This window comes from Narcine bancroftii, chromosome 6, assembly GCF_036971445.1.
Source record: "Narcine bancroftii isolate sNarBan1 chromosome 6, sNarBan1.hap1, whole genome shotgun sequence".
Taxonomy (NCBI): Eukaryota; Metazoa; Chordata; class Chondrichthyes; order Torpediniformes; family Narcinidae; genus Narcine; species Narcine bancroftii.
The window spans coordinates 195,345,028-195,372,475 of NC_091474.1; the positions used below are offsets into that span (position 1 = coordinate 195,345,028).

Here is a 27,448-nt window from a genome sequence, read left to right on the forward strand (position 1 = left end):
ATTAGCAGCTTTAGGCTCAAGGATAGGTTTTTCCAATGGCTATCAGGAGCTTCAACTTACTCTTACCATATTAACCATGGTATCATAACTGCTCCAGCACCACAAAGATACATGTCTGCATAATTGAAATGTCACCTTTTTCTTGCAGTAAGTGTAACTAGGAATAATTATCTGTCTGCCTTCTATATCTGTGATCTCTTTCAGTACAGTGTTAATTTAATTTATACTCTTGTCTTGTTTGTCTGCAGCATGTAAGAATTCTGTACTTGTGTGTATGACAATAACTTTTTATCATTATTATTCACAGTGAATGGTCTGCTCCATAAGTGCTGATTTCCATTGTAGAACTGCATGATTATGTGGAGTCTACACAGATCTGTGTTTGATAAATGGTATTCATAGGCCACCTCACAAGATTCATTTGTGGAATTTACACATTTTAGTTAATTTAACATGTTGGTCCTATTGAATAGAGGCATACAAGTCTTCTCCCAGCTACCATATGAGGACAAATCTGCCTGGAAGATCTAATGTAATCAAGCTATTACTTGATTATCACATGGCAGGTATTCCATGGCAGAAGTACAAAACATAGACCATATGTGTGCTATGTAACACAGAATTGTCTGTCTGGGATTCAGAGCTGACAAAAATTGGCAAAGACTGGCTCAGAAAAAGATGATGGACCTGAGAGAGCCAGCAGTGTTGCTGAACATCACACCTTCCTTAGGCTTCAGATGTTACAATATTACTCAAAGCTTCCACTTGAAAGGTTTTCCAAGTCATTGCACAAAGATGAGTCCTGGTTCTTTGATAAAGAGCAATCAAAAGCATATACTCATGAAGACCAAAATTTCCATGTGGCCTCTTCATGGACCATTGAAACCTGTGGAACCAGTCAAGGGTAATTGCTATATTTAACCATGTGTTAGAATCAGACTGTGAACTACTTATGGCATGTGCTTTTTGCATCCTCACTTCTGGGAGAAAATTATGTGCAGGTTGATAAAGATACTCTAGTTATTAAGTTTGAGTTATCTTGATGGCAGTAGTTTCTGGCTTCCAGTAAATGATCATATTTTCCACATGGCAATTTTAGCGCATTCCAATGATGGAAGGAGAGATGGATAAAATAAGAGGACAGTTCATGAGGTCAGTAGAGATGGGAAGCATGGAGGGTGTCAAAATGGAACTGTGGGATATACTCAGAATTATGTTGCAGATGTCACCTGTGCTACTGTCACCGATACGATACCCAGGATGTTGGTGCTCAGGTGCAGCAAAAGATTGTTCCTGAGCGAGAGGATTGGTTCTGTGTTGTAGCCATTGTTGGTCAGAACAAGAGCCAACAGCCCAAAACCCAATGAAAAAGATGGCTGAAAGGAACAAGTAATCCATCAGAAATCAGTCAGTCTGGGTGAATTCTGCAGGCATCACAAATGCACATTCACAGTCAAGGAGTCCTTGGATATTCAGACCAGCATCTGAGTTGAATTGATAGTTAGCTCTACATTGTAGATAGCTGAAGTTTTGTATGTGTTGATAAATTACACAGAGTAAATATGTACACTATTGATGACATTGTATTCGTGCACATTCATAAATAATTTCACCTACTGAGTCTTAAATGAGTAGTAGGTGGAATCTCAGACCTTATGATTGTAAGGGTTCCCTTCAGTGTAGCTATTGACCAAAATTGTATGCTGATGAAGACTCCCATTCATAATCTCAGCCCATTCATAATCTCAGCCCATTCATAATCTCAGCCCATTCATAATCTCAGCCCATTCATAATCTCAGCCCATTCATGAGAAGAAAGCTTTCCAGTCTCTCAACAGTCATGAACAGAATTTTCCTGGAGCACAGCTGGATAGTTTTTATATTTTCAGTGACTAACACTGCCTACCAGGTTCAGTTTTGTGGACAAGGATGACCCTCTGCATCCCTGCCACCTCACAGTGGGACAGTGACTTGAGTTTGCTGCTTCACGGAACCCAACAAGCTTAATTCAATCCTGACCTTTCACTTCAACCACGGTGACTGCAAACTTGCTTGTTTGACCTCTGACCTTGGATGCTGTCGCTCCAAAGTTTGCATGTTTGTGGGTTTTCTCATTGTTCTGTTCCATGCACACCCCAAAGATGCGAGTTTATTTTGGTTAATTGCCCCTCATGTGTAAGTGAGTGATAGTGTCCTTGGGAGTTGATAGAAGGATGGGAGAGTAAAATTGGATGAATGTAAAAAGATACTTAAATGTTTGGTCAGACTCAATGGGCCAAGAGCCTGTTTCTGAGCTGAATATGGCACCAAGTCCGATAAAATCAATGGAAAACCCCAAGTAGACAAGACGTATGCAGTCTCCAAAAAAAAACAGAGCAAACCCCAAAGTGCTGGAGGAACTCAGCAGGTCAGATCGAGAGTTTGCTGCCTGCATCAATCTGGCATTTCCCATCACTACATGCCAAGCTGGCATGTGATCTGCTGTATGCTGCTCAACCTTGTTATTTGGCAAAAGCACTGGCAGCCAGAGGTTTAGAAAAAAAAGAGCAAGGAGCCACTTGGCCTGAAAGTCAGGAAACAGACCATGGAGAGCAGCAAGAGGCTGTGGAGGACACAGTCCTACTCCTTCCTCCCTGCTCAGTAACTGCAGCCTCTTCTCCCAGATGAAGGGAAGAGGCTGGCTTTGTCAGCACAGCTCATCCCCAACAGAGAGACAGTTTTCAAAAAGAGCCTGCAAAATAAAATTCCCCATTGTTTCTCAAGTGACTCTTGTTCACAATACGATTTAATTAAATTAAAGAACAACAAACATCAGCGATGAGAGGCCAGGTTAAATGTAAAATTCTCTCAAAGCCTGCTGTGCAGATCCATCTGCAACAAATATAATAGATAAACTAATCACTCCTTGCTCCTACTATTTTAATGGCTTGCTACAACACCCCTGCTTTTTGCCTCATGGGTGGAATCCGCTGAAAAAACTCACACCTCTGACAAAAAGACTTTTTTCCCAGCAACCGTTATAATCAATGGTATACAGATCACCTTGGAAAATCCTGTGAGATTATGGCTTTCCTTCCACATTACACTATTGCCCATTCAGAGCCAGCTCTTCAGCGCTTGACGTCCTGCTTTGCGGAAACTGCCAAAATGTTTGGCCTGGAAGTCAGCCTGAAGAAAACTGAGGTCCTCCATCAGCCAGCTCCCCACCATGACTACCAGCCCCCCCACATCTCCATCGGGCACACAAAACTCAAAACGGTCAACCAGTTTACCTATCTCGGCTGCACCATTTCATCAGATGCAAGGATCGACAATGAGATAGACAACAGACTCGCCAAGGCAAATAGCGCCTTTGGAAGACTACACAAAAGAGTCTGGAAAAACAACCAACTGAAAAACCTCACAAAGATAAGCGTATACAGAGCCGTTGTCATACCCACACTCCTGTTCGGCTCCGAATCATGGGTCCTCTACCGGCACCACCTACGGCTCCTAGAACGCTTCCACCAGCGTTGTCTCCGCTCCATCCTCAACATCCATTGGAGCGCTCACACCCCTAACGTCGAGGTACTCGAGATGGCAGAGGTCGACAGCATCGAGTCCACGCTGCTGAAGATCCAGCTGCGCTGGATGGGTCACGTCTCCAGAATGGAGGACCATCGCCTTCCCAAGATCGTATTATATGGCGAGCTCTCCACTGGCCACCGTGACAGAGGTGCACCAAAGAAAAGGTACAAGGACTGCCTAAAGAAATCTCTTGGTGCCTGCCACATTGACCACCGCCAGTGGGCTGATAACGCCTCAAACCGTGCATCTTGGCGCCTCACAGTTTGGCGGGCAGCAGCCTCCTTTGAAGAAGACCGCAGAGCCCACCTCACTGACAAAAGGCAAAGGAGGAAAAACCCAACACCCAACCCCAACCAACCAATTTTCCCTTGCAACCGCTGCAATCGTGTCTGCCTGTCCCGCATCGGACTGGTCAGCCACAAACGAGCCTGCAGCTGACGTGGACTTTTTACCCCCTCCATAAATCTTCGTCCGCGAAGCCAAGCCAAAGAGAAAAACACTATTGTGTGTAGATTCCAGAGGACACCACTGCAGCCAGGCTGTTCTTCTAGTGGGCTTGGCAGGTAACTTGTTCCTTCTCCCTTGCTCTTTTGACCGATGCACAGGCCCTTTATCCTGCATTGAATATGATTTTCATGTTCCTTTGACTCTACTGTGAACATTTATAATTTATTTCTTTCTTTTGTATTTATAATTTCTTTCTTTCTTTTGTATTTATAATTTATTTCTCTCCTCTGTGTTAATTGTACTGAAATTTTTGTCAATGTTTCTTATTCACCTGGGAAGCTGCAGCAATTAAAACATCGATAGCATCTGTACATTATGCTTGAGTATATAACAATAAACCATGCATTTACAAGTGTTGCAGCCATTCACCTTTCCCTTGCAGACTGTCTTCATTCAACTAAAGTCTGTGTCACTATTGTTTGTGGCTACTGTTATGTCTGTTCCTTGAAGAAGAACAACCTTGCGTGGTTTTAACGCTTAAACACTTTTTTTTAAGCTGTTGAAATCAGCAACACCGCGACTTGTTTCGTAGACTACTTTTGTTCCTGCACGCACTGCCTACTGGGAATGTATTTCTTTATCATATACGCATAATAACGCTTCTTTCCCCTTTTTTAAAAAAAAAACTCTATGTGGACATAACAAGGGTATCTACATTCCGTGACCAGTCATTTACCACTCAGCAGCTTTCAATCAGTCTCTGAGGTGGTTTAACAGTCCTTTATGGTCTGGTGAGGCAGGCCCCTCCAGCCCGGGTAAGAAACCTGCATAGGAGAAGGCCACTCCGATATAAAACCTACGACCCAAGGACCTCGCTGCCACGTCCCAGCTTGCTTGGCCACGGCACACGAACCATGGGTGTAAAGGGTGGGGCCAGTACTGCGCGCACTGCACTCCACCTAAAAGCTCCTTTGCGCAGGCCCGAGGACAGGTCCACGTCCTCCCCCTCCACGTCCTCCCCCTCCACGTCCTTCCCCTCCACGTCCTCTCCCTCCACGCCTTCCCCCTCAAAAGATGCTCACAAACTCAAGCTAGCATGCTGGACCTCACTGACAAAAGGCAAAGGATGAAAAACCCAACACCCAACCCCAACCCACCAATTTTCCCCTGCAACCGCTGCAATCGTGTCTGCCTGTCCCGCATCGGACTTGTCAGCCACAAACGAGCCTGCAGCTGACGTGGACTTTTTACCCCCTCCATAAATCTTCGTCCGCGAAGCCAAGCCAAAGAAAGAAGATGGTCTGGTATGTGTTTCCACCAGTGTACTGCTTTCATTTGCTGCATTAGTATTTGTGTCTTTTTGTGAACTCTGAACAACATTCCTTTTCTTCCTGCGGTGGCCCTTTTTGTGCACTGACACGTAATGGGCCATGACAATGGGTTGGAGGTTGTGGTCATAGATCCATGTGGTTTCTTCTCAGAGCTGTCCTTTCCTCTGTCTGGATCTGTACGAATGTGAATCTATTTCCTCTTGCACATGTCCTTGCATGGACCATGTGCAAGAGTTGTGATCTCAGATTTGCACTTGAGCTCCAGGGATCAGGACTGGAAGGCTTCTAGCAGACTTATCATGATACTGTTTTTCTCTTCCACTTCAGCCTGTTTTGACCTTGTGTGCTCCTTTAGATGCCAACAGATTTTCATGCTTTGGAAGGTTGGTCCGTATGCATCAACCCTTCAGCATTTGGGCAGGAGAAGGGCCATTCTGTAGTGGTGCACTTCTGTGCATCATTAGACTTCTGTGGAAATCCTCTTGTCCATCATGTGCTTTCTTCATGAGGCTCTTCACCACCTTTGCAGAACTTTCTGCTAGGCCATTAGACTTGAGATGATGTGGGCTTGAAGTAATATGAAGCCTATCAGTCCTGAAGCCTGGAGTTCATGTGAACCGAAGATCACAATATTTAAGGACTCTTACTTTGCACCTTATTGATTTTCTTTTGTTCTCTCTGTATTTAACAGTCAGTTTGTTTACATTTGTTATCTGTTTTACAGTTGTTTTATTTGGTTACATGTTTATGGTGTGTACAGTTTATTTTTTGCACTACCATTTAGTGGTAATTCTGCTGCATCTGCAGGAAAAAGGAATCTCAGGGTTGTATGTGATGTCATGTATGTACTCTGGTAATAAATCTGAAATTGGAAACCCCAAGTATTGGCAAAGGACTCTAATTCACTGCTCGAAAATTATTGTCCATTTTCTGACGTTACTTCACAAGGAACTCCGTGCCCCACAAACACATTTTTCATGAAAGTGGTAACTGCTTTGCTGGATGTTGACTGCAGCGTTGCTACCTCTGGGTAATTGGACAAATAGTCTGTTATTACTATATGACTCTTCGCATTACAGTCAAACAAATCTACTCCAACTTTGAAATATGACCTCACTGGTACAGGGTGTGGTGTAAGCAGTTCTGCTTGCTGTTTTGATCTTTGAAATAAGGCATATTTCACATGAGGTAGTGGTCTGGCTTATGTCTTGGTTCATTCTTGTTTGAACTCTTCGTTTACATTTTTCCTCATCAATATGTCCTTGGTGTATCTTCTGAAGAATTTCCTTGCAAAGCCACACTGGAATCACAAACCTGTTCCCTTTCACAACTGACAGTTCATCTCTGCATGCCCAGTAATCCCAAATACCCATTGGACATTCATTCTTAGCTGCTGGCCATCCTTTCTGTATTGTATCTTTGAGCTCTTTCATTGTTTCATCTGTCTCTGTTGCTTTCCTGATCAGCTCTGTTCTATCCTGGGATACTGGAAATGAGGTGATAATCATGTCAACATTGGCCTGTATCTCCACATTAACCTCTTGGTTGCCCTTTTCTTTCTTGTCAACTGCTTGAGACAGTTAATCAGCTGCGAACATGTATTTTCCTGGCATGTATCTCATTTTCACATTGTATTTCTGCAGCCTTATCAACAGGCACTGTACTCTCATGGGACAGTCATTCCGTGGTATGGATATAATTGAGACCAGTGGTTTATGGTCTGTCTCTACTTCAAGAGCTTGTCCATAAATATATTGATGGAACCTTTTACATGCATAAGTGCTGACAAGAAGCTCTTTCTCTATCTGTGCATAATTGGCTTCTGCAGTTGTTAAAGCCCTTGATGCATAGGCCATAGGTTGCTATGTGTCCTCATTGTTGCTGTACATGTCAGGATGCATTAGCCGAGATCCTGCTTCATCTATCAGGATTATAAAATGTTAGTATTGGCTCTTCTGTTAGGACTTTTTAGAAACATAGAAACATAGAAAATAGGTGCAGGAGTAGGGCATTTGGCCCTTCAAGCCTACACCGGCATTCATTATGATCATGAGCACCTGGAAGCATTCTTCTTGCTCGTGTGACTAAATCCACTCATTTTTCTGCTCAAGGAGTGGCCTAAGTGGTGCTGACACAGTTGACATACAAGGAATGAACTTAGCCAGGTAAGTCACCATCCACAAGAAGCATCTTGCCTCCTCTTTGTTTTGGGGTCTCACAAAATTCTCAGTGGCCAATGTCTTTGGATCAGGCTTCACTCCCTTTTCAAATATGACATCTCCTATGAAGATCAGTGTTTTTATGCAAAGCTCGCATTTCTCTTTATTTAATTTCATATTGACATTCCATGTCTTGTCAAGCACTTGCCTTAGTCGGGTATCACGTTCATCCTCGGTGGACCCCCTTACAATAATGTCATCCATCATGGTCTCAACTCAACGTTTACTTTCAAAGATCATGTGGATGGTTTTATGGTAAACTTCTGGTGCAGACAAGATCCCATATGTAGCTGAAGAAAGTAGTATCTTTCTTGTGGAATATTGAAAGTACATAGTCTTGAACTTGCCTCATTGAACTTCATTTGTAAAATCCAGATTACGCGTTGATCTTGCTAAACCACTTGGCACCTGAAAACTGGGGCACGATTTCCTCCCATGTTGGCAATTTAAAATGCTCTCTCTAATGGCTTTATTGAGATCTCTTGGGTCTTTGGCTTGGCTTCGCGGACGAAGATTTATGGAGGGGGTAAAAAGTCCACGTCAGCTGCAGGCTCGTTTGTGGCTGAGAAGTCCGATGTGGGACAGGCAGACACGGTTGCAGGGTAAAATTGGTTGGTTGGGGTTGGGTGTTGGGTTTTTCCTCCTTTGCCTTTTGTCAGTGAGGTGGGCTCTGCGGTCTTCTTCAAAGGAGGTTGCTGCCCGCCAAACTGTGAGGCGCCAAGATGCACGGTTTGAGGCGTTATCAGCCCACTGGCGGTGGTCAATGTGGCAGGCACCAAGAGATTTCTTTAGGCAGTCCTTGTACCTTTTCTTTGGTGCACCTCTGTCACGGTGGCCAGTGGAGAGCTCGCCATATAACACGATCTTGGGAAGGCGATGGTCCTCCATTCTGGAGACGTGACCCATCCAGCGCAGCTGGATCTTCAGCAGCGTGGACTCGATGCTGTCGACCTCTGCCATCTCGAGTACTTCGACGTTAGGGATGAAAGCGCTCCAATGGATGTTGAGGATGGAGCGGAGACAATGCTGGTGGAAGCGTTCTAGGAGCCGCAGGTGGTGCCGGTAGAGGACCCATGATTCGGAGCCGAACAGGAGTGTGGGTATGACAACGGCTCTGTATACGCTTATCTTTGTGAGGTTTTTCAGTTGGTTGTTTTTCCAGACTCTTTTGTGTAGTCTTCCAAAGGCGCTATTTGCCTTGGCGAGTCTGTTGTCTATCTCATTGTCGATCCTTGCATCTGATGAAATGGTGCAGCCGAGATAGGTAAACTGGTTGACCGTTTTGAGTTTTGTGTGCCCGATGGAGATGTGGGGGGGCTGGTAGTCATGGTGGGGAGCTGGCTGATTGAGGACCTCAGTTTTCTTCAGGCTGACTTCCAGGCCAAACATTTTGGCAGTTTCCGCAAAGCAGGACGTCAAGCGCTGAAGAGCTGGCTCTGAATGGGCAACTAAAGCGGCATCGCCTGCAAAGAGTAGGTCACGGACAAGTTTCTCTTGTGTCTTGGTGTGAGCTTGCAGGCACCTCAGATTGAAGAGACTGCCATCCGTGCGGTACCGGATGTAAACAGTGTCTTCATTGTTGGGGTCTTTCATGGCTTGGTTCAGCATCATGCTGAAGAAGATTGAAAAGAGGGTTGGTGCGAGAGCACAGCCTTGCTTCACGCCATTGTTAATGGAGAAGGGTTCAGAGAGCTCATTGCTGTATCTGACCCGACCCTTGGGTCTGGATGTATACATAATGCTCCATTTTTCTTTTGCACGATAATCAGTGTGCTGACCCAATCTGTATGTTCTTCAATTTTCTGGATGACTTTCCTTCATTCCATGCGTGGTAATTCTTGTTTAATTTGTCTCTAAGTGGAAATGAAACTTTCCTGCATGCATGGACAACAGGAGCTACTGTCTCATCTAAGTGGATCTTGTGTACCCCAGGTAAACATCCAAGCCCCTCACACACATCTACATACGTTTCCATGAGTGTTGTGTGATCATCTTCAGTCTGTGAAGGCACTATGAAAACTCTTCACCAGGTTGAGCTCTTCACATGCACTCAGACCTAATATTGGCTGTACTCTCTTTTCTACAATCAGTAGCTGTGACTTCAAATGCCACTCTTTGTGTTTAGAGATCACCATACAACCCTCTTTTACTGGTATGTCCTCTCTAGTGTAGCCTGTCACTTTTAACTTCACTGGATAAATCTGGCTTTTATGGTGAGGGTCTTGTAATCATCCATGGATAACAGATTCATCTGGGCTCTGGTGTTGAGCTTAAATGGAATTACTGCCTCATTCACAATCACTGGAATTATCCATTCCATTTTACCAGCAGCAGGCTGTAGTGAGTCCACGAAGAATTCCTCCATTTCTTCGTCCACCATGTGTTCCTTTCTCTTGGTATCTGCTGCTTTTTCAGCACTTTGTGAAATGTTTCTTCCCACTTTTATTGCAGGACTTTCCATAGGCAGGATGCATCTTTTGAATATGCCTACCTCTGCATCTGCTGCATTTGCTGTTTGAGCCTACCTCTTTGTTGTAGCTTTAGGAAACTCCTGGTGCTCTGCTTCTGTTTTTACCACACTGTTGTTTCTATCCTGTGCAGCGCCTTAGCTTGTGCTCATGTGGTCTATGCTGCGCTACACATATTCACAGCCTTTTCCAGAGTCCAATCTTTTTCACGCAACAACCTTTCTCCAAGTCCATTATCTGGGATTCCACAAACTATTCTGTCTTTAATGAGTGAGTTTTTAAAATCTCCAAATTCACAGGACTTGCTCAGTGTGTGAAGCTCGGTGAAGTATTGGTCAAAGCTCATACCTTGTTTCTGGGCACAGGAGAATAACTCGAATCTCTCAAACATGACCATTTTACTTGGAACAAAATACTCCTTAAATTTTGTCATCAGGGGGTCCAATGTGAAAGCTGTCTCATCAGTTTGTAAACTGTTATAGATGTCCAAGTCATCTTCACCCATCACGTGTAGAAATATAGACGCTTTCTGTTTTTTATCATCTCTCCTGCTCCACCAGCCTCTAAATAAATGTTGAATTAGTGTTTGAAGCAATTCCAATGATCAGATAGATTGCTGATAAACTGCATCGATGTGGGAGGACTTAACTAATCCATGATTGGAACTATTGTCTTTTCCTACTTACTCACACACACTACTTTTGTTCCCACGCATTCCCTTCTGGGAAATGTAGTTCTTAATCTACTCGCACAATCTTCTTTGGCTTGGCTTCGCGGACGAAGATTTATGGAGGGGGTAAAAGTCCACGTCAGCTGCAGGCTCGTTTGTGGCTGACAAGTCCGATGCAGGACAGGCAGACACGGTTGCAGCGGCTGCAGGGGAAAATTGGTTGGTTGGGGTTGGGTGTTGGGTTTTTCCTCCTTTGCCTTTTGTCAGTGAGTTGGGCTCTGCGGTCTTCTTCAAAGGAGGTTGCTGCCCGCCAAACTGTGAGGCACCAAGATGCACGGTTTGAGGCGTTATCAGCCCACTGGCGGTGGTCAATGTGGCAGGCACCAAGAGATTTCTTTAGGCAGTCCTTGTACCTTTTCTTTGGTGCACCTTTGTCACGGTGGCCAGTGGAGAGCTCGCCATATAACACGATCTTGGGAAGGCGATGGTCCTCCATTCTGGAGACGTGATCCATCCAGCGCAGCTGGATCTTCAGCAGCGTGGACTCGATGCTGTCGACCTCTGCCATCTCGAGTACTTCGACGTTAGGGATGAAAGCGCTCCAATGGATGTTGAGGATGGAGCGGAGACAATGCTGGTGGAAGCGTTCTAGGAGCCGCAGGTGGTGCCGGTAGAGGACCCATGATTCGGAGCCGAACAGGAGTGTGGGTATGACAACGGCTCTGTATACGCTTATCTTTGTGAGGTTTTTCAGTTGGTTGTTTTTCCAGACTCTTGTGTAGTTTTCCAAAGGCGCTATTTGCCTTGGCGAGTCTGTTGTCTATCTCATTGTCGATCCTTGCATCTGATGAAATGGTGCACAATAACACAGTTACAATGGGCAGAGTCCCGTTAATGGTTAGTTCCATAGCTGATGACTGCAAGGCAAAGTATTTGCAAAGGTACTAAATTTGATGAAATCCAATGAGGAACTCATGGATCTTTGCATTATTTTTTGGGGTCTAAACTTGCCTAATACAGCTTCAAACAGGATTTTATTATTTGGGGACTCAGCTGGCCATTACAATCAAATAGAGCCAAATTATAATTGATGCAACTTGGTGTATAGCCAATTGAAATATAGAATTATGCAACAGTTGTGGATTATATTCACTCTGATTATCTCTCCTTCCACCGCCTTTTCAGGCAGAGAGTGCCAAAACATAACCATTTACTGAGACAATGTTCTTACTGTATCATCTAATTTGACTGACTGTAAAGCAGTTTAAAATATCAGAAGGTGATTAAGGAAAGTATTTAACCCTTTACCCTTTTATGAACTAATTTGCCACTCTTCCCATTATTTAAGGGCACCGCCTTGTTCAAGTGGCAATAGTACTGATGCTATATCCTTACTGGATGACTGAATTAAAGAGTTAATCCCATCAATGTGATGATGGTCTTGCTCAACTTCCATGTTGTTGTGCCAATCTCTGTTCCCATTGCTGGCTGTAAAGTGCAGAGAGATGTAATGCTGCCACTCAGGCGAAGGAAGAATTAAACAATTCTGGCAGCAAAACATGGTGCGAAGAGGGAAGCCAGCAGTGTTTATAAAGAGATCGCTAGTGCATGGTATAAAAATGTTAACATAATGAAGATTGATGGTGGTGCCGCTCCTTCAGCTCAATGCAGATCGGCACTATCCTGCATTTTATAGTTTAAGCCCAAGCTGGAAATCAAACTATAAAGAAGAATAGTGCCAAACTGCATTCAGCTGAAGGAACAACATCACCATCAATCTTCATTATGATAAAATTTTATACCGCGCGCTGCAGATCACTTTATAAACACTGCTTACAATCCCCCTGTTTGCATTTGCTCACGGAGCTTTACGTGTGATGCAGCTATTGTGTTGTTTTGGGCTTTTACAACACTATAAAGCTGCCCCTCATTCCCAACATACAAGCCACACAATTTCACACACATGGTCACAAGTATGATGACCCCATACTCATTAGTGTATCGTTTTGTGGATTGTTCTGTAGTGTAAAATAACTTTAGCGGACTTTTTGATATAAAATTTTCCTGGAATGTTGCTGTATTTACTTCACCTTAAAATAACATTTTTTTTTTGTTATTTGTTTTCAAGATATGGGGTGCATTTATTGCCTCTTGCTCTGCGGGCATTATGAATCAACCAGGCAGCACAGGACTGAAGTCACATGTGAGAGGTGATGGGTGATCTTTGTTGATCCAGCTGGTTTAGTAGTATTCTGTGCAATCTTTAAAGCATTTGATATTCGTACATGGTTTTAACTGAGTGAATTTTAATTTATCTTCAGCTGATAGATAAAAGTAACAAAAGTTTTACTTAATCTAGTGGAGTTATGCAGTGATGAATAGGTACCAGAATTTGAGTACACATTTAAAACAATAATATAAGATGGTGCATAGGATGTTAGGCACCTGCTGGAGCAGACATTATATCAGTACTGTCAAATCCTTGTTCTGACACGATGGTATAACTGTGAAGTAGCATGCAATTAGTGACTGACAGCGCAAAGTGTGCAGATGGTGCCTATTAACCATTTCTCTGCCATTATAAAGCCAATAGTTCACAATGTTTTATACTTCAACAATGAAGGAACAGACACCTCAATGATCTCAAGGACTCAGTCTGTTGCTACAGAAGAAGTCCACAAAGTGATGAGGCAGTTATATTTCTTCCAGCCTGGTTGTGGGTGGGGGGGATGGGGTGGTTCATTATTCCTATCAGGTCAGGCAAGAGAGGAAGTGCTCCAAATTCCAACGCATGGCAAGCAAAAAAAGGTAATCAAGATCAAAACCACAGTAGATTTTCAAAATAAAATTGTATGACCATTGCAAGCGCAGGAGGAGGGGAATATGTGGCCTTCTGAAACTGGAGATCAACCTTTGCTATTTTGTTATTTTTGTCAGATTTAAGGATGTGTTTAAGAAAATTATTCTAAGACCACAGACTGGATGGTCCAATGTGCCAGTGGCAGTCATGCTGGTGACGAGCAGGCTCTGGCTTTTTTAAAAATTGAGTGCTATGTTCGTGTTCAAAGGTGTTCATCTACAATGGTCTGGACAGCCTTATCCTGATTCAGCACGTCTTGTGATATGGAGTTCTCTGGAGAACTTGTGACTGACTAGAATCTCCTGCTGTGCATCAGCAGACCTTCTCTATCACTGGTCATCCATCAGTACTAAAAGTAATCAGCTGACTTTGCCTGCCAGAATGATGAGAGCAAAACTTTATTTTTAAGGCTGTTTATTTTCCAGGTGTTATATTTTTTTTCAATTAAGGAAACTATTCTGGTGAGAATCAGGAAGAGGCTCAATGTGTTTGAGTAATATTTACAGCCTCTTCTGACTCACTGTCTGACCCACTGCTCACAGTCTCTCCCAGACGCACTGTCTGGCCCACTGTTCGCAGTCTCTCCTAGACGCACTGTCTGGCCCACTGCTTGCCACGTTTTTGTACCATTGATATTCAGCTGATGTTGACTCCCTGCAGCCTCTCCTACCCTCACTGTCTGAGCCCCATTTTGGAGACTTTCCCAGGTCCAGTATCCTCTCCATTGCTCAAAATCTCTACCTCCTAGGCAATTGGCAGTCCCTCCAAGGCCATATGGCTGGGACACAGCATCACTTGGACCCTCCATCTGAGATAGTTCACAGCTTCAATCAGCAACTGATTGCGTTCTTCAGACTTCCCAATCTGGTGCTATCTGCCCATCATCACCCCCCTCCTCCAATCTGATTCCACCCCTAATCTACCAGTGTTTATCTTCCACTCAGTCAATCCTGCGATATTTTGGCAATCTTTCATCTTCCCTTCAATCCTGTTACAGTCTCATCCTGAAACCTCAATTTGCTCCTTTTTGCCTCCACAAATGCTGAGTTCTTCTAGTGTACTGATTTTATTTTAATGCTCTGCAATGAGTCTCCTGGTCCCCTCCTGGTAGTAATGAAGGGAAGGCTTGTCCGAACCTAAAGGTCTGCCAATCATTGGGGTCAGGTTGGAGGAGGAAAGGAAACAGTCAGCTCCACTTCCACTCTTCTCCACCCACACAATCCAGGGAGAGAGTACTCTTGCAAAATATTCTTGTTTCATCTAGGCCCTTTTTATAAAGCAAAAAATCCAAATATAAAGGTGAAGATTCTCCATCCTCATGTCAGAAAACTTACCTTCATAAATTGTCCGTGAGCAGCTGCAAAGTGGAGACTCCAAACCCTTTCCAAGGTATTGCTAGAGGTGGAGCGGTGCACTCCACCTCGCTGCACAAAAGTACATCTGCTGCAAGTAGCTGGCTAGGGGCGGGCTGATGATGTCGCGATGACTTTGTCAACCCATGACCCATCTCACTTCTCTCTCCCTCTCCCTCCATGACCCCCTCAGGGCAGGGGTGGCTGGCAAGAGCTGTCAGGAGGCAGCCAGGATGGACTGTGACAGCCCCAGCCTCCTGAACCTCACGGGGACACTTTGGGGCCACTCGTTGGCGCAAGCAGCTCCATATGCGGCAGAGCAATGGCCGTCTTACCTACCCATAATCCCCCATGCAGCTGGAACCATTCTGGGAAATGCAGAGCGGTTCCAACTGCTTGGGGGATTATGGATAAGGAAGATGGCCATTGCTCTGCCGCATATTTATGATGGATGGCACCATGGCAACTTTTGCCCTTCCTTCAGCAGCTCTGCACCAAGTCACAGCTCCACATAAAAGCAGTGTTGAAACAGCCTTTTAGGGCTGCTCCATAGATAGGTAAGTTTAAAATTTTTATCCGCATTTGAAACCGGCCTCGAAGCGGAAGCCCAGCATAAAAACACCCTCTGACTGTCAAGATTCCTTTGTCAATTCTAAGGGAATAAGACACTGCACTTGGCAACCTGGTCATGTGTATCAGGCCATGGCTCTATAAAAGTCTAGCAACCGGATTTGGGCAATTTTACCGAGCAGATTCCTGGAAGGTGATTAGGGCTGACCTAAAATGATGACTAATTACCAAACTAACAGTCTGCAAGGTAACATGTCATGGCTAGGATTTGACATCTTCCAAAGATTGCTAATCATCTGCATTGATCATTCCTATGTGCTTTTTGGCTTCAATTTATTCACAGTTCTGAATATATCTTGATCTCAAAACACTGAGGGAATGACTCCTTTAAGAATGGAGGAGCTGTGTTTTGGATTTTAAAAGTTCCACACAAATATTCATAGAAGAACAGTTTTCCTGTTGATTTGTTGTTGTTGTTGTACCTTTTTTTATGTAACTTGCAAAATTCTGGATGCTGGAAGTCTGAAACCAATGAGGATCTGATCATATGCACTGACCAAGTTAGTCAATGATCCTTTACTGAATTTGGCTACTGCTACTTCCAGATTCATTCCTGAACAACTATATAATAGTGGAGTGCATTCTACTTTCGATTATAAAACCTGCATTTATTAAGGAAATGAACAGAAATTCAGAGACAGGCTCTACACACTGCCATTTCTAGTTTGTGCATTTAGTACAATTAATTGGGGATGTATTGCAAAGCATCATTATTTCCAGGTATTTTTAATGAAATACTGCAGAGTTCTTTTAAAACAAAACCTACACCAACCCTGTTTTTTTTTGCTCGACAGCAAAGGTAAACATTGGACAACAAGATGATATCATTTGCTGATCGAACTGTTTTACCCTTATACCTCCAGAAGCATTTGCATGACAGTATCAATATGTAAAGAGCCCCACTTTTCCCTTCAGTGAGCAGTCTCAGAATATGCCTTATTCTCACCTTCTGTTGCAAAAGGTTGGGATGCACTTGATCTTGCTGTGCAAATGGAGTGGGTCACTCCTTGCTTTGTACTTGGGAAAGCATGTCACAGTTGGTGAGCTTTCAAATTAATGTTAAACAAATAATGTTCTGGAGTCCAGCATGGAGAACAAAAAGAACAGATTCTTCAGCACACATACATAAACACCTGAAAAACACACTGTGTATATGACAAATAAAAGACCTCCTGAATAATATCTTAGCTTCACATTATGCTCATTTTGTGTGGCTCACATGGAGATTCCTATTCAAAAACACCCTTCATAATGCCTTTGCCTGCTTCTCACAGGCTGTGCTGCATAGGGCACTACGTAGCATTTCAGTGTGATTGAAATGCCTCCTGGATGGTATTAACCTATATTTTCATTTGTACTGCTGTTTTTATTGTTTATGCAATCAATAAAATGTCTCATTTGCGTAATATTCTGTGAACAAAGCATACAAGGAAGTGGATGCAGTTTAATTCTATTCTAATATATTTTTTAAATGGCTTTCAATAACACCCTAAAGAACTATTTACTGAAAATTATTTACTTCAAATTATATGTAGCATTTATAGAATTCTACATTTGAGATTTTAAGGATGGACTGGTACCCTTTCCTTCTGTTTTATTTAAAATAACAATCAGCTCTGTGATGGTAGCTCATAGTGGAACAGATGGCCAAAAGTCCTGTCTCAGAAACGCAATCCTTCAATTAAACTGGGGACTCCTTTATATTCACATTAGGTTTATGAGAAAAATATGCAAAAGAAAAATTTTAACAAACTATTCTCATGCCTGCAAGTATTTCCCAGCTCTTTTAAGAGATATCTGCCTATCTCTTAAAAAGCACAATTTTGAAATGTTAACTGTGCAAGTAAAGAAATGCATCTATCATTTTCAATTTAATTGGCACCAGAGGTCTTGAAAATCAATTTTCCAATGAAAGGTCTTGACCGGAAAGGTGAACTCTGTTTCTCAGATGCTATCTGACATGTTGAGTATTTCCAATATTTTCTGATCTTATTTCAAAGATTCCACCATCCATGGTATTTTTCTCTGCAAGATAACATTTGTGGGAGTTGCCATCATAGGGTATGGGCGGGGCTTAAAGAAACAAATAGATTTTTTTCTTGCGTTACAAAATTAATTTGCTCAGTTAGGTGTGCAATAAAAAATCATATGGTGGGTTCATTTTGTATTTGTATAAGAGACTTCACCTAGTAAGTTCTATTAATTTGATTGTCTGGTATATGTGTCACCTAACTTTCAATTCCATTGAAGTCAATAAATTGATATTGGGCACTTTATACCATCACCCAAAACTAATAACTAATCCAATGTGTGCTCCTTTGATGCTTAAAACAACTTGAAAAGCAGAGCAGGACATAATATAAATTGCCTTTCGTTTCACCGACGTTTTACTGGAAGGGATTGGTGCTGACCCCAATAGTCATAAAGACTAGAGTGTTCTATTTTCTAATACCAGCATCTATACTTGAACACAAAATAATTAAAAACTAAAATAATAATATGAATTCAATGATCATAAGATTCTCATAGCTAAACGATAATAACATGGGTGTCATTTTTTAATCACCATAATGTTGTGTTGGAGAATTGCTCTACTGAAGTGTTCTCATGCACATAATACTTGATAGTGTGACAGAGTGTATAGATGGGAGATAAATTGGGGCAAGGAAGGGGAAAATTTTGTCAGCAAGACACTGGGGTAGTAGATTAAAAAGGAATCAGTTGTGGATATCATCGTTCAACAAATCTTTTTCTGAAAACCGACAAGAACCATCCTGAGCGGTAACTATTCAAGCACCAAAGCCTGGTGAACTTTATTAATGTTAAATTCTGTGCACAGTATAAGAATTGCCTAACCCTAACCAGTGAACTTGGAGGAGTGAGAAGTGAGATTGGACTGTGAACCAAAGAACTTTTCTGAACCTACACACACATTACATACACGTGCGCTTTGAATTAGAAGGGGGGTTAAGTAAGTTATTAATGATAAGTTAAAGTTGGATTCTATTTTCATGTTTAAAGATAATTAAAAGCAACTTTTGTTTCGGTAACCATTTGTATTTATGAATATCTATTGCTGCTGGGTTTTGGTGTCCTCTGGACTCGTAACAATAGTTATTTCCAAAACTGGAATAATAACAGGAGAGCAAGTCCTAAACATAAGGGAGAAGACTGAAGCTGATAATTGAATGGGAAGAGTTACCAGGAAATGGGAAACAGTGAAAGTAGAACTTGGAGGAGTAAGGTCAAAGCTTGAAAGCAGTAATTGGTGAAGTTGAAGGGTGCAGAGCATGGAAAGCCCATGGATCTATGACATTTTGGCGCTGGACATTTTGGCTCTTACAGTTTGGCAGTCACAATTTGGTGCCAGACATTTTGGCCTGCCTGCCCTACTCACTGTCTGTTGGCCGACTCTATCCTGCTGCACTGCCTGAACCCCAGGCATGCCCCCCCCCCCCTGCCCACGAAACCACTCCCTTGGCAAACAAAGGCTTTTCATAGCTTATAGCAATATATTTAAATTATTAAAAACAATCAGGGAACAATCAAAAGCAAGGGATTTTAGTTAATTATAATGATATACTTATTGTAAGCTTAATTACATATAATGGAATATATTAATTGAATTTAAAATTATTAAAACACATTAAAAAGAATCCAGTTGTTGGAAAAATTATTAAATTATTAAAATTTTTATTTAAAAAAATAATCAATGAAGTAAAAATTATGAGCCAGGCCTTGTAAATACTAACACTGGGGTTTCAGGCAGTGCTGCAATGCTGGAAGTTGAACATTGGGGGTTCAGGCAGTAGCAGATGGTGAGTGGGGCAGCGAGCTGGGCCAGTGCCAAACTGTGGGTGCCAAAATGTCCAAAGGGCTACATAAGTCTTTTTTTGCAAAATGTCCTTTGCCAAAATATCCAGCGCCCAATAATGGGTGCCAAAATGCCCAATGCCGAAAGGCCACGATCACCACATCAGTGAAGAGAGAAAAATGAGAAATAAGGACATAAAAGAAGCTGAGTAGAAAGATACTATTACTAAGAGAAAAATGAATAGAAAGGGAGTGGATGAGATTGACTCTGGAGGTGTGATGGAGGAAGTAAAGTGATAATGTAGAGAGCAGAGTGAGGAAGTAGAAGTTGAATGTGACATGTCAAACAAGGAAAAGAAACCAGCCTATATGCCCTGAGAGATTCCCACTGAAGGTCTCCTTTGCAAAGTGGAGATAGGATGGGAATATCAGCAATAAGATTGCATTAGAGATGTGAATGGTCCAGTTCATCTTTTTTAAAATTGTTCATCAGGAGAATACTCATCAGAACACATCTTTTATTACATTTATTTATTTCTGGATTAGGTGGTTGTAACACTCCTTGGGTCTGCTGCAATTGTTGATATAGAATAGGCTATTTGTAAGGAATATGCTGGGTTGTAATTTTTGCTGCAACAATTTTCAATGAAATACACCTTAAAAAAATTATTTTGCTGGATAGAGAGAGTTTGGGGAATTATGGGCCCATGGGTTTAAAGCCTGGCAGAGTTTCTCATCCTTTTTAATTACAGGAAACATGTTAACATGGACAGGAAAAATAAGTCATTCAAAACTACACACAGTGCTGGGCATTTGCTGAAAGAAGATGCGATTATCATCACCTCACACTCATCTTACAAACTCCTCCTTCTACCATCTTCCTTCCCCTGTGATTTGGTTCCCCTTTACCCAAGTTCCTAAAAACCAATGCCTTTTTCTGCTGCTCCTGAGGCTATTGGGCATTTGGGGCTTTTAGACTGAAGGCATGTTCCAGCACGATCAACAAAATATTCCATGACTTGTGCAATCTGAAAAGGAAAGTGTAGGAATTCTTAGTCAATTCCTGCACCGTGATTTATCCTGACCTTTTTTGGGAAAAGCTTGCAAGCTCAATCACAGTACAAAAACCCACCTCTTGAATTTGATGATTAGCTGATGACTCAGGCCACATTGCTCCACATAAAAGCACTGGGACGAACGCGCACAGGAACTTAAGGCGTGCAGAGTAAATGACCACAAGATGAGTAATTAAGTTAAATAGTTCATAAATTTTTCCAACATTGCTGTCTTAAAAAACACACAGAAGGTGGTAGTCGGGTCTCTTCAGTATGAAGATGGGAAGACCAAGAGCAATGTATATTACCTTGTAGATGTCATCAGGCAATCTGCGTGAGAAGTAACCACGAGCTATAAACCTTGAAGCAATACAGTTTGAAGTATCTGAAGTACCCCAAAAATTACAGTGGCCGTGGGTTTGACTTGGACTCTTACACTAAAAAAAATGTATTCTGCTGCAAAACCAAGTCCCTTCCCTCACCCGCATAGGTTATGAAGAACACTAGGCTTATATAAATGTAAATATGTCTCTTTAGTTTTGCAACAGCACATCCTTACCACAACATACTAACAAATTAAAAAATGCACTCACTCGTTTCTTTCAGCACACCATGAAGTCGACTTTCTTTTTATTATTCACTGGATACAACATTGTATTCTTCAACTCGCCAAGCATTACCCAACTGAACTCCTCTGACCTCATTGCCTCACTACCACACGGGTTATCCTGACACTCTCCTCCTCCTGCATCTGAGATTCATCATCCATGTACTGAAGCTTAACACACCTGCGTATGCGCGCTATTATTGCGTTATCAGTGGCGACCGGCAACACTCCCAACAAAGGTAAGTATGCGACCGTGACAGCCACCCCCCCCCACTTCCGCCCCCAAGCCTCTGAGCCATGCAAGGAGGTGACTGATTGCCACTGTCTCGCTATGTAACAGTTCAGAGGGCTGACAGTTTGGCCCAACCTCGTACGATAATGCAAGATGGCAATGCATGGTCTGACTGACAAGGGTGCAACTAGTCCACTGGCTCCAAAGCAAAACATGGACCATCAATATATGCTAGCTTCAACCTCTAAATAGAAACAGGTGTCAGCTTTTCCATTCCTGTCGATCACAAAAGTAAGACTTGAAAAGGACCATCGTAAAAGGGCTAAAGTGATTTGCGAACAGCTTCATGTCAGAGGAACATGAGTACAATGTTGTAAATCATTCAACACATACCCTGCAGGTGATGCTGGCCACATAGGAGTAGGTTGGAGTAATTAATCTCCCGATCCAACACCGCGAATGGTAATGAGCCTCCTTGGACACTGGCAGGGGCCTACGACATCAACGTGGATGTGTTTGAATCTGCAAACTGCTGGGTCGAAGTTCTGGATGGGGGCACATGTGTGTTGCTGGACCTTGGAGGTCTAGCACCTGGTACAGTTCCTGGCCAGTTCCCCACCTTGTTCTTCAACCTATGCCATGCAAACCACTCTGCGGCCATCTGCACAGTTGTCTTTACCGCTGGGTGAGCAAGGTCGTGGATCAAACTGAAAACCACCCTCCAGTGCGGCGGGACCACCAGGCGAGGCATGCCTGTTGAGACATCGCAGAGCAATGTGTCCGGGCTGCTGGGCACCCAGACATCCTTGAGTTTGAGGCCCGAGATGGAGGTCCACAAGGCCTACGTCTCTGCATCATTCCTCTGAGCTTGAGCCAGTTGCTCGTAATCCAGATTGGGCGAGAGAGTGTTGATGGCTGGACGGGAGAACGCATCTGCTACTACATTGCCCTTGCTGGCCCTGTGTTGGATGTCGGTCGTGAACTCAGACACGTATGAGAGGTGGCGCTGCTGTCTGGCGGACCATAGATCATTGGGAATCGCCAGTGCTTGAGTGAGGGGCTTGTGATTCATGAAGGCTGTGAATGGTCTGTCCTCGAGGAAGTAGCAGGAATGGTGAATGGCCAAATACAGTGCCAGGAGCTCTCGGTCGAAGGTGCTGTATTTGAGCTCTGGCAGAAGCAGCAGCTTGCTGAAAAAGACCAGCGGGTGCCATTGTCCATCGAGCCACTGTTCCAGAACCCCCGCCCCAACTGTCGTAGCTTAGGCATCCACGGAGAGCGCCGTGTGCGCTTCTGGTGCACCAGCAGCATGGCACTGGGTAGAGCCTCCTTTGTCATGATGAAAGCCCTGTCCACCTCCTCTGACCACGATAAAGTATTTTCTTTGGTGGCCATGAGCACGAACAATGGGCGCATGGTGCGCGCGGCTCCGGGGATGAAATGATGGTAAAAATTCACCATCCCTGCGAACTCTTCGAGGCCTTTCAGGGTGGAGGGTTTGGGGAATCGTTGAACAGCCGCTACCTTCTCCGGCGCCGGTGTGGCCCCAGCCACTGAAATGGTGTTCCCCAGGTACTGGAGGGACTCCTTGCCGAACTGGCACTTGGCCGCATTGACAGTGAGGCTGAAGACCACCAGCCAGGCAAAGAGTGTGCGGAGGTGGGCGTTGTGTTTATCACAGTTGCGACTGGCAATGAGAATATCGTCTAGGTAAATGAACACAAAGTCCACGTCTTTTCCAACCACGTCCATGGGACGCTGGAACATTTGGGCCGCGTTCTTTACACCGAAGGGCATATGCAGGAACTCGAAGAGGCCAAAAGGGGTAATAATGGCCGTCTTACCCACGTCATCTGGATGCACCAGGATCAGATGGTATCCCTGCACAAGGTCCACTTTGGAGAAGACCCGTGCAACGTGGAGGTTAGCAGAGAAGTCCTATATGTGGGGCACCGGTTACCTGTCGGGGGTAGTTGCATTGTTCAACCAACAGTAGTCCCCACATGGTCTCCAGCCCCCGGACGATTTTAGGACCATATGGAGCGGCGATGCCCAGGCGCTCTCCGAGCGCCAAACGATTCCTAGTTCCTGGAGCCTGGAGAACTCCTGTTTTGCCTGCTGCAGCTTCTCAGGCGGCAGCCGTCTGGGTCTAGCATGCAGTGAGGGGCCCTGTGTGGCGATGTGGTGGAAGACTCCATGCTGGGGCAGGGTGGCTTTGAACCGTGGCTCTAAGATGGCGGGGAATTCATGGAGGATCTCGTCGAACTCGACCCTGGTGGCGGCTACAGTGGCGATTTCGGGCCTGCGGGCTTCTGCTGTGTCCAGTCAGGTGGAGTGGAACATTTGGGCATTGACCAGCCTTTTGCTCTTCATGTCAACCAGTAGTCCGTGAGCTATGAGGAAGTCAGCCCCTAACAGCGTGGTGCCCATGGAGGCTAGAATGAGCCACCAGTGGAACTTCTCCTTTCTGATCTGGATCTGTGCCCTGCAGCTGCCATAGGTCCTGATGCCTGATGGTGGAAAGGTTGTACCTCAAAATTGGGTGCGCATCTCTAATGCTGTGGTGGGAAGGATGCTGAGCTCAGCCCCTGTGTCCACCAGGAATCAACGGCCGGTGGATCTGTCCATCACATGAAAGAGGCTATTTGTGTGGCCAGCCGTCGCACCCATCAACGGCGGCTGGCCTGATCATTTCCCTGAAACCCGCAGGGCTGGCAGCACTTATGGGCTTGCACCCCCCCCCCCCATCGCTGGTGGTAGAAACACCAGGTCGACTGGCCCTCCTCTGGCTGGGTCTTGGGAGTGGCATGTGGTCGGCTGGCTCCTGGTTGTGCCACCTGGTTGAGGGCTGCCTCGTTCTCCCTCTTTGTGTGATATGGTGGTATGAGCATCCGCACGGCCTGCTGCTCTCCTCGGGTTCTAGAAGTCTTAATTTGTGAGGACCAGCTGGATGTCCTCCGGCATCTGTTCCAGGAATATCTGGCGGAAGAGAAAACAAGGCTTGTGGTCTTCCACCAGGGACAGCATTTCATCCATCAGCGCCGATGGACTACTATCCCCTAGCCCATCTAGGTGAAGGAGCCTGGAAGCCCGTTGCTGGGGAGTTAGCCCGAAAGTTCCAAGCAGCAGGTCTTTAAGGGCGGTGTACTTGTCCGTAGCGAGGGAGTGGTGGATGATGTCGTCCACCCTCACTGCCGTATCTTGGGCAGAGTGCTCACGACATGATAGAACATCGTGGCGTCTGAAGAGATGTTGCGGAGTTGAAATTGTGCTTCCTCCTGCCCGAACCACGTTCTCGGTTGGTGGGTCAAAAAGGTGGGTAGCTTGATGGAGACAGCATTAACCTCTGCTGAATCCGTGGTGTTTTGAGTCCAGAAAAACGTCTGGGCTCGTCAGGGTCACCACTGTGGTGGTATGAGCAGTGGAAGAAACACAGCCACCACGTTGAGGGTTGTTAATGACTGTTTTTATTCAAATTCAGCATGCCCCTTTAAGGGCAGCAGGAGCTCAGTCACCTGGTGCATTTTGACATCATAATCGCTGCCCAGGGTGCACCCTGGAAGGGATGCTGGAATCAGAGAGAAACCTCTGATAACGCCATTTCCCCATGGCTGCCCCACCACATGGCAACACAAGCGGGGCTGGTTCGCCATGAAGATGTGTGTTGCCACAGTACAATAATTACCACAAGGCCGCAGCTGCCAATCCCCAGGAGAATTTTGTTTTGGAACCGTATGCAACGGTGAAGCCCAGCAGCTATCAGAATTGCAGACTATGCCCAACTCTTGCATGTGTTGGAATTCCAATTTTGCGAATTTAAGATAGGCTACCACGCTACCACTGGAGGACCCCGAGTCTCTATATGGTGCGTTACTGCATGTTTAACATTTGTGTGATGGTACAATTGGGTCACTAGGCGAGGGAAAGACTTGAGCAAGGCTCGGAAAAGGCAGGAGACAGGTTGGAGGCTCATCGGGTGGTTAACCACATTGGACAGATGCCAGATGCAATTCACTTGCATACAAGAGCTATGGTCCATGAAGCAGTGATTGTTTTTTTCCAAATCCACCAATAGAAAAAGTGACAAGAAATCCACTGCAAATATGGAATTTGATATGTTTCCAACAGTGAAAACTCACTGGAAAGGTGTCTTGAGACCAAAATCCAATGAGAGAGATCTCTAGCCATAGGTTTGAATCCGAGAATCATTGAGATGGCTGAAAGAACACCTGACATATTGGGGTGTCTGTGTTCCTTGATCGATGGAGGGTCTACTGAAATCTCTGCACTGGAATCAACAATAAATTGAACACCTGAGAGACAGTCTTTGAGGAAAACATGATGTGCCCAAGGTCTGCAGTTGCCTCTACTCCCAGGCCTGATCGTTTCCTGGCTGCCATTTGTAGAAGTTGCAAGGTGGCTGCCAGTACCAGGCAGAAGCACCAACTTTATGAATTTTCCAACAAATACACCACCTGTCGTTTCTACCACATCCTCAACCACCACAAATGAAACCAGGTTGACGGAAGGAATTCCAGTGCGTGTCCAAGACCTGGACCTGTGTAGTCAGTGCTGCCATTGCTGCTCCAACTCTATCTTCAAATGAGAACATGCTGGCATTTCACAAGGTGCAGTAAGTAGTTGTTTTATTTGGTCCTATTGATTATGGGAAAAAGCCAATCCTTTTATTTTCAATGCAGAGGTCATGGACATAACAAGCTTGGCATGATCCACCAACTGATCGAGGGTGGACATTGAAAAGATGCTCACTAAATGCTCTTGATCATGATGAGGTAAACATTCAAGGAGCCTCTGTTTCCACAAATTGCCATCAACAGCATCTGTTCCAGCTAGCCTGCATCACTTCCTCAACATCTGTGGAGATTGCCTATCACCAAGTCTGACATCAGTTAGTAATTGGACAATACAAGTCTCCCTAGATGGCTGAGTACACCACAGAGTAGCCACCTTAAGCATATCATATTGTTGATTACCATCTGGATCCACCAAGATATCTGACACTTCACAGGCAATCTGCAGAGAAGTGTACTCGAGGATCATAAATCATGATGGTGTTTTATTTAAAAAGATTGGGGGGGGGGGTGGAGGGAGGGGAGAGAATCTTTAGTTTGACCTCCCCAACTGCTCGTGTAAAGGATTTATCTTCATCACAATTTTAAATTTGAATGTACTGTGAACTCATAAGGTCACCATTTTGCAATAGCACTGATTGACTACAGCTTACTAATAAATAAAGAATACACTCACTCATTTCGTTCAGCACACCATGAAGTCAACTTTCTTTTATTATTCACGAGACTCAACATTTCATTCTTCAACTCCACAACTCCTCTGGCCTTCTCATTGGCTCACTGCCACACAGGTGATCCTGACACTCTCACTCTCCTCCTGTATCTGAAATGCATCATCTGACAACACACTCGTGCTATTATCCCCGCATGTCACATCGCTTACGTCATCAGCAGTGGCCGCCACTGCTCCCGACGAAGGTAAGTACATGACCATGACAGTGTCACCCTCTATCATTTTCAAGCTTTTGTAGTAAGCCATAGTAGTTTAAAGAACCAGGAGTTGACTATCTTGTCTTTTTGCTATCTTGCTCTGTAGGACATGCTGGCTGAAATCACAAATGCTGGGTGATTAAAAAGCCTAAATGGCACAGTATATTTGAACTCCAACTCAAGGAGAATGCTTTCGATGATAAGATACATGAGGTTTAAAAATACTATTTGGAGAGTTCTAAATTCAATTCGTGCTTTCACATGGACTTGCTTCCGGCACAGGTCACGTCCCATTTTTCTGTGTGAGTTGGAGTGATTGAATAGCAGGAAAAATGAAATGACTCACTGTATTTTGGCATAATGTGTCAATAAAAACAATTCAAAAGAGGATTTCATTTGGAAAACTCTTACATTCAAAGCTGTGACTCACTCCAACAACTAATTCATTCCCTGTGCATCAGCGCAGGAAGTGCGGCAATCTTCCTGAGTTTCTTCAGCATCGTGTTTTTCCTTCAATCACAGTGTCTGCAAAATTTCAGGTTTAATTCCTGTCTAGTGCAAAACTCCATGAAATCAAGGGATGCATACACTGATGACCTCACTGCTGGATTCCACAGGCTTATCCCCCACCATCACTTCTTACCCTTCCCAATACCCCCACACCTCTCTCTACTT

General features: G+C 44.2%; 1 protein-coding gene and 1 long non-coding RNA gene across 11 annotated transcripts in view; one reads left to right on the forward strand and one right to left on the reverse strand.

The window, feature by feature from the left end:
* The window catches only part of LOC138737712 (uncharacterized), a 75,411-nt gene extending 50,717 nt beyond the window's left edge, over nucleotides 1–24,694 (reverse strand). Inside the window, exon 1 of the long non-coding RNA XR_011341167.1 lies at nucleotides 21,645–24,694. This is a non-coding gene — a long non-coding RNA (uncharacterized lncRNA). The remainder of the gene's footprint in view (nucleotides 1–21,644) is intronic.
* LOC138736914 (PC3-like endoprotease variant B) overlaps nucleotides 1–27,448 on the forward strand; it is a 1,109,211-nt gene that overhangs the window by 188,390 nt on the left and 893,373 nt on the right. The window lies entirely within an intron of this gene.